Genomic DNA, 10,758 nt, shown 5'->3' with positions numbered 1-10,758 from the left:
TTAGGGTGGCTAGTCCTTGCTCAATCCGCAGGGTGGATGCAATCAAGTAACCAAGCTACTCTTGTTTGGTTTTCAAGAAATACTCAGATGCCTCCTCTTGAGTTGGCATCTTGGCAGCTTCCTCCTTCCTTGCCTTCTCCTTCTTTGCTTGTGCTTGAACTGATGATGGTTCATTCTCATTCATCACAACTTGGCTGTCCTCAAAGTCTGGATGAATAGGCAAGTGTTCCTTGTCCAACAAGTATATGCCCGTGCCCATCTTCGAGTTGATTAACTCCTGAATCTGAGGGGCATAACCACAGCTCCTCTTCTGATCTGCTGCAGTCCTCTTGATAGTTTCTACTATGAGGCTCATGACCTTGAATTTCTGAGGCACATCAAATACATGAAGCAAATTGATTGCATGGCCCCTGATCATCTTGTGATCTCCAGACTTGGGCAATAAGGTGTGCCTAAGAATCCAGTTGATGGTTGGCAGCCCTGACAGAAGATAATGCACTGAGCCAAACTTGAAAGTATCAAGTGCTTCATTTGGAATCTCCTTGTACATGTTTGACATTGAGTTGTGGTCCATCTTCTTCTTGGCATAAATGTCCAAGTCATCGTCATGCTCTTCTGGGGCATTAATCAGCTGAGCCCATTCAGCAACTGTAGACTGGTACCTCGTACCTTCAGACATCCATGTGATCTTTCCATCTGGGTAAAAATGTGCTGTGGAGTAGAATTGCATAATGAGTTCCTCGTTCCACTTTGTGAGCTTCTGCCCAACAAAGTCTGCTACTCCACAAGCATTGAAGCTGTAATACACTCCAGGGTAGTGTTCTTCATTGTCCTTGATGTACTCCCAATTGACGCATCTCATGTCACAAACTATGGGCTTCTTGTCCAACAAAACTGTCTCATAGAAGTCCTGCTATTCCTTAGTGTGAAACCTGTAATCAACAGCAGTTCTTCTCCTTGAAGCATACGGATCTGCTTCTCTCCACTTTCTCAGCCCTGAGTCTCTTCTGAGCTTCATGTCCTCAGCCACAGGATGAGCATCACTATGGTCTGGGATCTTGGGCTTGAGCTTTCTCAGAACATGCTCTTCATCATCTTCTTCAGAAGCTTCAGGCACTGGGGCCTTATTCTTCTCAGCAGCTGGGATGCTTCTTGTATTCCTCTTTGGCTTTGGCTTTGGAGCTGGCTTGGCCTTAGAAGCAGTTGACCCTGATCTTATGGCATCACCCATCAGCTTGGGTGCCTTAGGTGCTGGTGCAGCAACCTCTTCTTCTTCATCCTCATCTTCCATGATGGAAGCCTTTCCGAGCACTTTGGCTACGGTCTTCTTGACCCTTTCCTTCCTCTTCTTTCCCTCAGCATCAACTGGCTCTATGGGAGTGGGTTTCTCAGTTGAAGCTCTGGCCTTTGACATAGGCTGCCTGCCTGCTGGCCTTTTGACTTTCATCCCTGGTTTTATGCCCTGTGCTGGCTCAACTCTCTTGGAAGTTGCTTCCTCTTCTGCCACATAATCCTCATCTTCTGAGTCTGAGGTTCTCTTCTTTCTCTGTCTTGTGGCAGCTTTAGGCAGATTGCTAGGGGTGCTCCTGCTGCCATCATCTGAGGAACTTGAGGGACTAGTGCCCTCACTCATCTGCACTTGCTGCTCTGACAAGTTCTGGCTATCACTTTGGTCTGACATGATGCAAACTCTGACTGCTGACCCTGTGAATAGGTTATAGATGAGATAGAGTGGATAAGCATCACAAAATGCAGAGATTTTTGCAAAAGAATAATTCAAAAACTTAGTTTTAGTTTCCCACTGAAAGCATCTCGGATCTACCGATTTCTAAATTTGGTGATACCGAAGCAGTTTTGGCACCTAAACTAGTGAGCTCGGTCAGACCGAGTCACAGTTCAGTGGCACCGAGACTGCTAGGGTTTCACCGAGTTCCAAAATCGGTCACACCGATAAGTAATTCTCGGTCAGACCGAGTCTCACTTGTGCAATGGCATAAGGCAAATCGGTGGGACCGAGTTTTTCAACTCGGTGGGTCCGAGATGGTTTCGGCGGAAACCTAACCCTAAAATTTTCGAATTAAACCTAATCTACAAGTTCATTGACTGGATAGAAGTTTAACAAACGTGGCAAGAATCATGATGATCACAATGTGCTAAGAATCGGATTGGGGAATAGCACAAAGATCGAGTCCATACCCTAGTTCGTTGGAGACTCGCTACGGCAGCAACGGTGGGGTTGAATTTCCATTGACGGCGACGGAGACCAGCGACTGGAGGCGGCTGGCGGCGAGGAGACGATCCGGAGACCAAGTTGGCAGAGCAGGCTATCGCGCGGGCGAAGGGGTTTGGAGAAATTTCCAAATTTTTGCCCGTGACTATATATAGCCCGACCCTGTCGGTGTGACCGAGTGGAACAACTCGGTGGCACCGAGATGCAAAACTGTATACATTTGTTGCAACTCGGTGTGACCGAATGGTTCAAATCGGTTGCACCGAGATCGAAAACCTAGATCAACTTAATGATCTCGGTAGGACCGAAAGTAGGGTATCGGTCAGACCGAGAATCATAAAGAGGTTTTGGAAGTTTAAGTCTATGACGAATCGGGGACTCCGAGCGCTCCTCACACAGAGTGGTTCGAATCTGACTTGATCAAATTTTGTGATGTAGCATGAATAGAGTTTGAGACGAGAAAAGCATAGATAGCTAGAGGAGGTTCTTAGACATTCTTGTCCATCCACTTGGCAAAAGGAAATAAAACCAAACAATCAAAACAACAAGTGGATGTCCTCGAATGAGTAAAATATGCAACCAGCATGCTCACACAGTAAGATGGCAAATGAAATATGTGACAAGGCATGCATGACCAATTCTAGCATCTATCAAGCAATTTGCGATGACAAGGTCATCTATATATGAGTATATTGACTTAGGAGTCAAGTGAGAACACTTGATCATAGGTCATACTCATCGTTTAAGCTCAAGTGGGGTTACCACTTTTACATAAAGCATTGTTGTGTTCACATCTTTAGAGTTGCTTTAGCTCAAGTCTTAGAGTAAAGCTCCCCCTAGATGTGATATCCCCCCTTAGAGGGATGAACTAACCTCGGGTTTTGTCGATGATGACTTCATGTAGATGTTGAAGATGTGGATGATCAATGTTGATGTAGATCACTTGGAGCTATCCATTTGAGTGAATTGCACTTTCAATACCTACATGGGTTAGTCCCACAAGGAACAAACAAGGATATCCATAGACATAGAGTGATGCACACACAAGATGATGTCCATGAAAACTTTTAGGTTACCTTGTCCCTTGTCTTACCAACAAGAGGGTTTGTGACTCCTTGAACTAGTGCAAGATGTGGAAGTTGATTGCACTTGTTCTTGCCAAATGATAAGAGTGAAGTATGTTGGCGGAGTCACCCTCAAGAACTCTCTAGTTCTTCTTCTTTTGGATCCACACCATCTTGATGGGAATCCTTGGAGTTGTAGTCGTACTTGATGAAGTGGAACTTGAAGTAGTCTTGGGAATCCACTTGACTAAGGTCTTAGGAGCTTCTTCAAATGCATCAATTTCCTCTTGAAGCTTGTCCTTGCCTTTTTGCTTGTAGTCTTGTGGTGGAAGATCATCTTGAGCTTGTGTCCCCTTGAAAGAAGTATCATACTTCTCTTGTTGAGGAACAAACTTTGTCTTGGGGTATTGATCTTCTTCCCACTCAACTCCATTGGCATTGAACTTTTGTTCAAAACCAACACCTTGATTCTTCCGGTGCATTCCTTGCTTGCGCACAATTTCCTCGAATTGCTTACTCCCGGCAAGGCTTTTGTACACTCCTTTCTCTATAATTCCCTTCAATAAGCTATTTTCTTGCTCAAGTGTAACTTGGCTAAGAGAATCATTAGTGGAATCAAGAGAACTACTAGAAGCAACAATATTGGATTTAGCATGATCATTGTTACTGCTAGAGGAAGAATCTTTCTTGTTCTTGTTACTAGACTTGACTTGAGGCATGTAAGTGGATAAGAGTAAACACTTGGCAATGTAAGAAGAACTTTTCTTGCGGAGATCATCATTGATTGCTTTTAAGAACTCATGCTCTTGCTCAAGATTGAGCTTTTCAAAGCGTAATTTCTCATGAGCTCTTAAAAGTTCTCGATGATCTTCGAAGATAGTTTCATGAGCTAACTTAAGAGTGTTTAGTTCTTTAGTTAGAGCCTCAATCTTCTCCTTATCATTGTCATTCGTTTTATCTTGATTAGCATGATTAATTGACGTTTCATCATAGTATTCATCACTAGAGTTGTCAACAAGCAAATCATCACCTAACAAGTCATCTTCATCACTATTGAAATCAACATACTCGGGGTGTGTTACCTTAGGACCTTTGGCCATGAAGCATCTTCCAATTCCTTCATTTGGTGAGTCAAATATGTCGTAGGAGTTGGTTGACACAAGTGCTAGACCGGCAACACCTTCATCTTGAGTATCTTCGGAGTCGGAGTGATAACTTCTCTCGGAGTGGCTGTCGGAGTCGGAGCCGGATACCCATTCACCAACATGAGCTTGATGTCCTCGTTTTGTGTAGCTCCTTGATGATTTTTCCTTCCTTTGCGAATCCTTGCTTCTCCGTGAGTATCTTCGTTCATAACGATCATCTCTACTCCTTCTCTCTCTTGGTGGTGATTCTTTGCTTCTTCTTTTTGGAGAATCTTCTCTTCTCTTGTAGGGAGCCGTACACTCATTGGAATAGTGTCCGGGTCTTCCACAACTGTAGCAGTTTCCTCTCGACTAGAAGATCTTTTGTCATTGTAGGACCTTGACTTGAAGCTTCTATCTTTGCTTCTACTCTTGTAGAACTTGTTGAAGTACTTCACCATTAAACTCAATTCTTCATTGAAGTTTTGTTTCTCACTTGATGATGTAGGGGCTTCACATGAGGCTTTGTAGGCACCACTTGATTTGTTGTGAAGTTCCTCTTTATCCTTAAGTGACATATCATGAGCAACAATTCTTCCAATCACCTCCATTGGCTTGAGATCTTTGTAATTGGGCATCATTTGGATCAGTGTGCACACGGTATCATATTTTCCATCCAAGGCTCTTAGAATCTTCTTGATGATGAATCTATCGGTCATCTCTTCACTTCCTAAGCCGGCAATCTCATTTGTGATGAGAGCAAGCCTAGAGTACATTTCAGCGACACCTTCACCATCCTTCATTTTGAACTTGTCAAGTTGACTTTGAAGCACATCCAACTTGGATTCCTTGACGGAGTCGGTACCTTCGTGCATATCAATCAAAGTGTCCCAAATTTCCTTTGCATTCTCAAGACGGCTGATTTTGTTGAATTTTTCGGGGCACAATCCATTGAAGAGAATATCACAAGCTTGAGCATTGTATTGCAACATCTTCAACTCATCCGCGGTAGCTTCACGGTTTGGTTCTTTCCCATCAAAGAAGTCACCTTGCAAACCAACACACACAATAGCCCAAACGGCGGGGTTATGTCCAAGAATATGCATTTTCATTTTATGCTTCCAACTAGCAAAATTAGTACCATCAAAGTAAGGACCTCTACGGTGATAATTTCCCTCGCTAGACGCCATACTCTCCTAGCTTGTGAAACCAAGGCTATGACCACCAAAAGCTATGGAGATCAAAGCAAATGGAGACCAAAGCTCTGATACCACTTGTAGGATCGAAAGTATGTATATAGGGGGGGTGATTAGACTACTCGACCAAATAAAAACTTAACCTTTTCCCAATTTTAGTTCTTGGCGGATTTTAGCTATTGTAGGACAAGTCAAGCAATCATCACACAATTCAAGCAAGCATGCAAAGAGTATATTGGCAGCGGAATGTAAAGCATGCAACTTGCAAGAATGTGAGGGGAAGGGTTTGGAGAATTCAAACGCAATTGGAGACACGGATGTTTTTCCCATGGTTCAGATAGGTGGTGCTATCCTACATCCACGTTGATGGAGACTTCAACCCACGAAGGGTAACGGTTGCGCGAGTTCACGGAGGGCTCCACCCACGAAGGGTAATGGTTGCGCGAGTCCACGGAGGGCTCCACCCACAAAGGGTCCACGAAGAAGCAACCACCCACAAAGGGTCCACGAAGAAGCAACCTTGTCTATCCCACCATGGCCATCGCCCACGAAGGACTTGCCTCACTAGCGGTAGATCTTCACGAAGTAGGCGATCTCCTTGCCCTTACAAACTCCTTGGTTCAACTCCACAATCTTGTCGGAGGCTCCCAAGTAACACCTAGCCAATCTAGGAGACACCACTCTCCAAGAAGTAACAAATGGTGTGTAGGTAATGAACTCCTTGCTCTTGTGCTTCAAATGATAGTCTCACCAACACTCAACTCTCTCTCTCATAGGATTTGGATTTTGTGGAAAGAAGATTTGAGTGGAAAGCAACTTGGGGAAGGCTAGAGATCAAGATTCATATGGTAGGAATGGAATATCTTGGTCTCAACACATGAGTAGGTGGTTCTCTCTCAGAACATATGAGTTGGAATTGTGTATGTGTTCTGATGGCTCTCTCCACGAATGAAGAGGAGGTGGAGGGGTATATATAGCCTCCACACAAAATCCAACCGTTACACATAGTTTTCCAATCTCGGTGGGACCGAATCAACAAACTCGGTCAGACCGAAAAGGTAAACCTAGTGACCGTTAGAGATTTTCGGTGGGACTGACATGCAACTCGGTAGGACCGATATGGTTAGGGTTTGGGCATAACGTAATCTCGGTGAGACCGATTACACAAACTCGGTGAGACCGAGTTTGGTAATAAGCTAACCAGAGAGTTGGTCAGGTAAACTCGGTGGGACCGATTTGCTCTTTCGGTGAGACCGAAAAGTTACAAAAAGGAAACAAAGAGTTTACACTGCAATCTCGGTGGGACCAATTCGCTCTTTCGGTGAGACCGAAAAGTTACGAAAGGGAAACAGAGAGTTTGCAATCCCATCTCGGTGAGACCGATATCCCTATCGGTAGAACCGAATTGCTAGGGTTTGGCAGTGGCTTATGACAAGTGAAACTCGGTGGCGCCGGATAGAAAGAATCGGTAGGACCGAGTTTGGCTTAGGGTTTAGGTCATATGTGGATATGGGAAAGTAGTTGAGGGTTTTGGAGCATATCATTAAGCACATGAAGCAAGAGGCTCATTAAGCAACACCTCATCCCTCCTTGATAGTATTGGCTTTTCCTAAAGACTCAATGTGATCTTGGATCACTAAAATATAAAATGAAGAGTCTTGAGCTTTTGAGCTTGAGCCAATCCTTTGTCCTTAGCATTTTGAGGGTTGCACTTTCACATCCATGCCATGCCAATCATTGAGCTTTCCTGAAATAGTCATCTTGGAATAGCATTAGCTCAATGAGCTATATGTTGTTATGAATTACCAAAACCACCTAGGGATAGTTGCACTTTCAGCCTCCAACTATCATCTGGATTGCTTATAGATAATCTGATTCTATATCTATAGGGAACATTCTCCACTGAATTGCCAGAGATATCCCCCTTTTAGAGCTAGTAGTTCAGCTTCAAGGACATCATTACACCCATATATATATGTATATAGGAGCTAAAGATTATGGACCCCTCATGGTCCCTCAATATCATTCCACATCCTGCCTCCTCTCCCAACACTGAAGCGTCAGTATTTAATTTCACCCGGCCAAAGCCCGGCTTCACCCTTAGTGCATCTGCAACCACATCTGACTGGAGTCTTATATGGCACTTCTTGAGACCTGGAACCAATATCTCCTTGCCCTTGACTGGATCATTGCTAGGGTTGGTATTAAGTGCATACAGTGAAGAGAGGTAACTAACAAGGAAACAGACAGATACTTCCATTGGGGTGGCTTTTTAGAGTGCACCAACTCATTTAGAACAAACCTAATCCTCCAAAATAGCATCATCAAAAAAGCTCTGCCTTCCTCATTTATTTCAGCTAAGAGATGGATGAACTAGTAAGGCCCCACTGGTTTTAGCATTGGCCTGGAAGGGAGGTCCCACACCTTTGCCATCATTTTCCATAGGATCACAACATGATTACAGGAGCAGAAGACATGGAACGAATCCTCCTCTTCCCTACCGCACACTGGACATAAAGGCGACACTTCCATCTTGCGTTTAACTTTGTTGGTCCAGTTTGCTAAAGAATCAGTAGTCAATCTCCATGCGAAGCTCTGAACCTTGGGGGGTACCAAACTTTTCCATACGTGATTCTAACTTGCTCTCGTATCATCCGGAGAAAGCTTGAAGAATGCTCCTGATGGTTTGAGGCTTCATCACTAGCAAGTTTATACGCACTACGAACAGAAAATATACCACTTCTTTCAGGCGGCCAAGCTAGAAAATCCTCCCCAAATCGAGGGGGCGGATGAATTTTCAATATCTCGACAATGTCCACCGGGAGGAAGTACTGTTGTAGCTTCTCCAAGTCCCAGTTGCAATGAGAATCCATAAGCTCCGAGACCCACTTAAGGCGGCATCTACCCAGCGTGGAGATCAGTCCACCTGTAGGTTCACGCGCCACCCAGCGATCCCACCATACCCGGACTTGCTAGCCAGTGCCAATCCTCCATACCATGCCTTTTTCAAGAGTTCTAGGCCATGGGTGATCGCTTGCCAAGTAGGTGATGGATTTCCAGAAAAGACTGTATCCAAGAACTGCCCATTGGGAAAATATTTCGCTTTTAATAGTCTAGCACATAACGAGCTCGGATACTCAATTCTCCAAGCTTGGCGATCCAACAAAGCTTGATTAAACATGTGAAAATATTTGAAGCCTAACCCCCCTTGCTTCTTAGGCCGAGTCATTTTATTCCAAGCATACTAGTGGGTCTTTCTCTTGCCCTTCTCCACACCCCAATAGTAATGGCGAATCATGCGATAAATCATCACAAAGTTTAATAGGAAGTTTAAACACGCTCATAATGTACGTCGGGATGGACTGCGCAACCGCCCTAATGAGAACTTCCTTGCTAGCTTGCGTGGTATGGCCATCATACGCAAACAGCCGCTCTCACATTTTTACCTGTAGATTCCGGAATTTCCCTTTTGACATTCTGCCATCAGGAGTGGGTAGGCCCAAATACTTCTCCTCAAACCCACTTGAAGTGACTTGCAGCAAATTTTTTTACAACTTCCATAGTATCATTAGGGCAGGAGTTCCCAAACAGCTTTGAGCATATTGTGGGATTCAGGAGTTGCCCAGTAGCAGCTGCATATTTATCCAGTATGCTCCCAACAAGATTAGCTTCTTTAGCATTTGCTTTAAAGACTGGTTTTTATTGGCGATTGTCGGATTTCGGGCTCCGCAGACCCTTGATAGATTCGAACTCTGGGGGGTGTGTGAAGAACTCAACCTCCCCAGTCTGCCTACTTGCCAATCTCACGGCCTAGCTCGATGAACAGAAAGGAAATGGGACACAACAGTTTACCCAGGTTCGGGCCACCTTGCGGTGTAAAACCCTACTCATGCTTTGTGGTGGATTGGCCTCGAGGTGGGCTGCGGATGAACTAGTATAGTGGAAGAACAATCTCACGAGGTGTGTTCTTGAGCTGGTGAGGGAGAGGACGATCTCAATCTGATCTGGGTTCCGCCCGTCCTCTCCCTCCTATGATGATGGCTAGGTCCTATTTATAGTGGCCTTGGTCCTCTTCCCTAATGAAGGTGAGAAGGGATCCCACAATGGCCAAATTAGAAAGGAGACAACTAGTACATCTTATCCTGACAAAAGTAGTCTTCGCCTGCAAAGCCTCTGGTCGTGACGCCGTGGTGGGCTCGGCGATGACCTCCATCTTGCCGTCCTGGCGTTCTTGGTCTTGTTGCATGGGAATGGAAACCTTTGGTTGATTCCTCGGGACTCCGCGCCTGCGCTTGCCTCCTTAGCACCAAAGAGGAAACTGTTGTCCGACTTCCGCTGGCGCCCGCCTGGCCTTGGTCATCATGGCTCACATCACCTGAGCCTCGTGAGGTGAGGCTTGCATAGAAATCTCCGCCCCTCAGGAGCCGGCCTGAGGAGGCCGCTCCTTCTGGAGGTCTTGGTGTTGTCCGCCTCGCGGTGCTTGGCCCCTCGCGAGGGTCTTGAGTTGTTGATGCTGAAGGTGGGCCGTACCAGGCCGTCGATGGAGCCACATCGTGGGCCGCAGGCAGGCAAGTCTGGGTACCCCCGTTTTCAGAACGCCGAACTTGCCATCCTCAGTGCTCTGATTAATAAGTGCAGAGAGGCCATGAGCAACAAATAAGAACAAATAAGGGATAGTGGATCACCTTGCCGAAGGCCACGCGACGGTGCAAATGAATCCAAGATAGCTCCATTGAATTTTACAGAGTATCTCACCGGGGTCACACATGTCATCATCCAGTCAACCCAACAGCGAGCGAAGCCAAGCTTTTGCATCATCTGCTTAAGGTAATTCCAATCCACTCTAGATTTTGCATCACTGCTACCTCTTGAGCACTGCGTTGGTTTTCCCCGAAGAGGAAGGGATGATGCAGCAAAGTAGTGTAAGTATTTCCCTCGGTTTTTGAGAACCAATGTATCAATCCAGTAGAAGGCTACGCGCGAGTCCCTCGTACCTGCACAAAACAAATAAATCCTCGCAACCAACGCAAATAGGGGTTGTCAATCCCTATAAGGCCACTTACGAGAGTGAGATTTGATATATATGATAAGATAATATTTTTGGTATTTTTATGATAAAGATGCAAAGTAAAATAAAGGCAAAG

Source organism: Triticum urartu, chromosome 5, assembly GCF_003073215.2.
Source record: "Triticum urartu cultivar G1812 chromosome 5, Tu2.1, whole genome shotgun sequence".
NCBI lineage: Eukaryota > Viridiplantae > Streptophyta > Magnoliopsida > Poales > Poaceae > Triticum > Triticum urartu.
The sequence above is the reverse complement of the archived record's forward strand: the minus strand, read 5'-3'. Positions refer to the sequence as shown.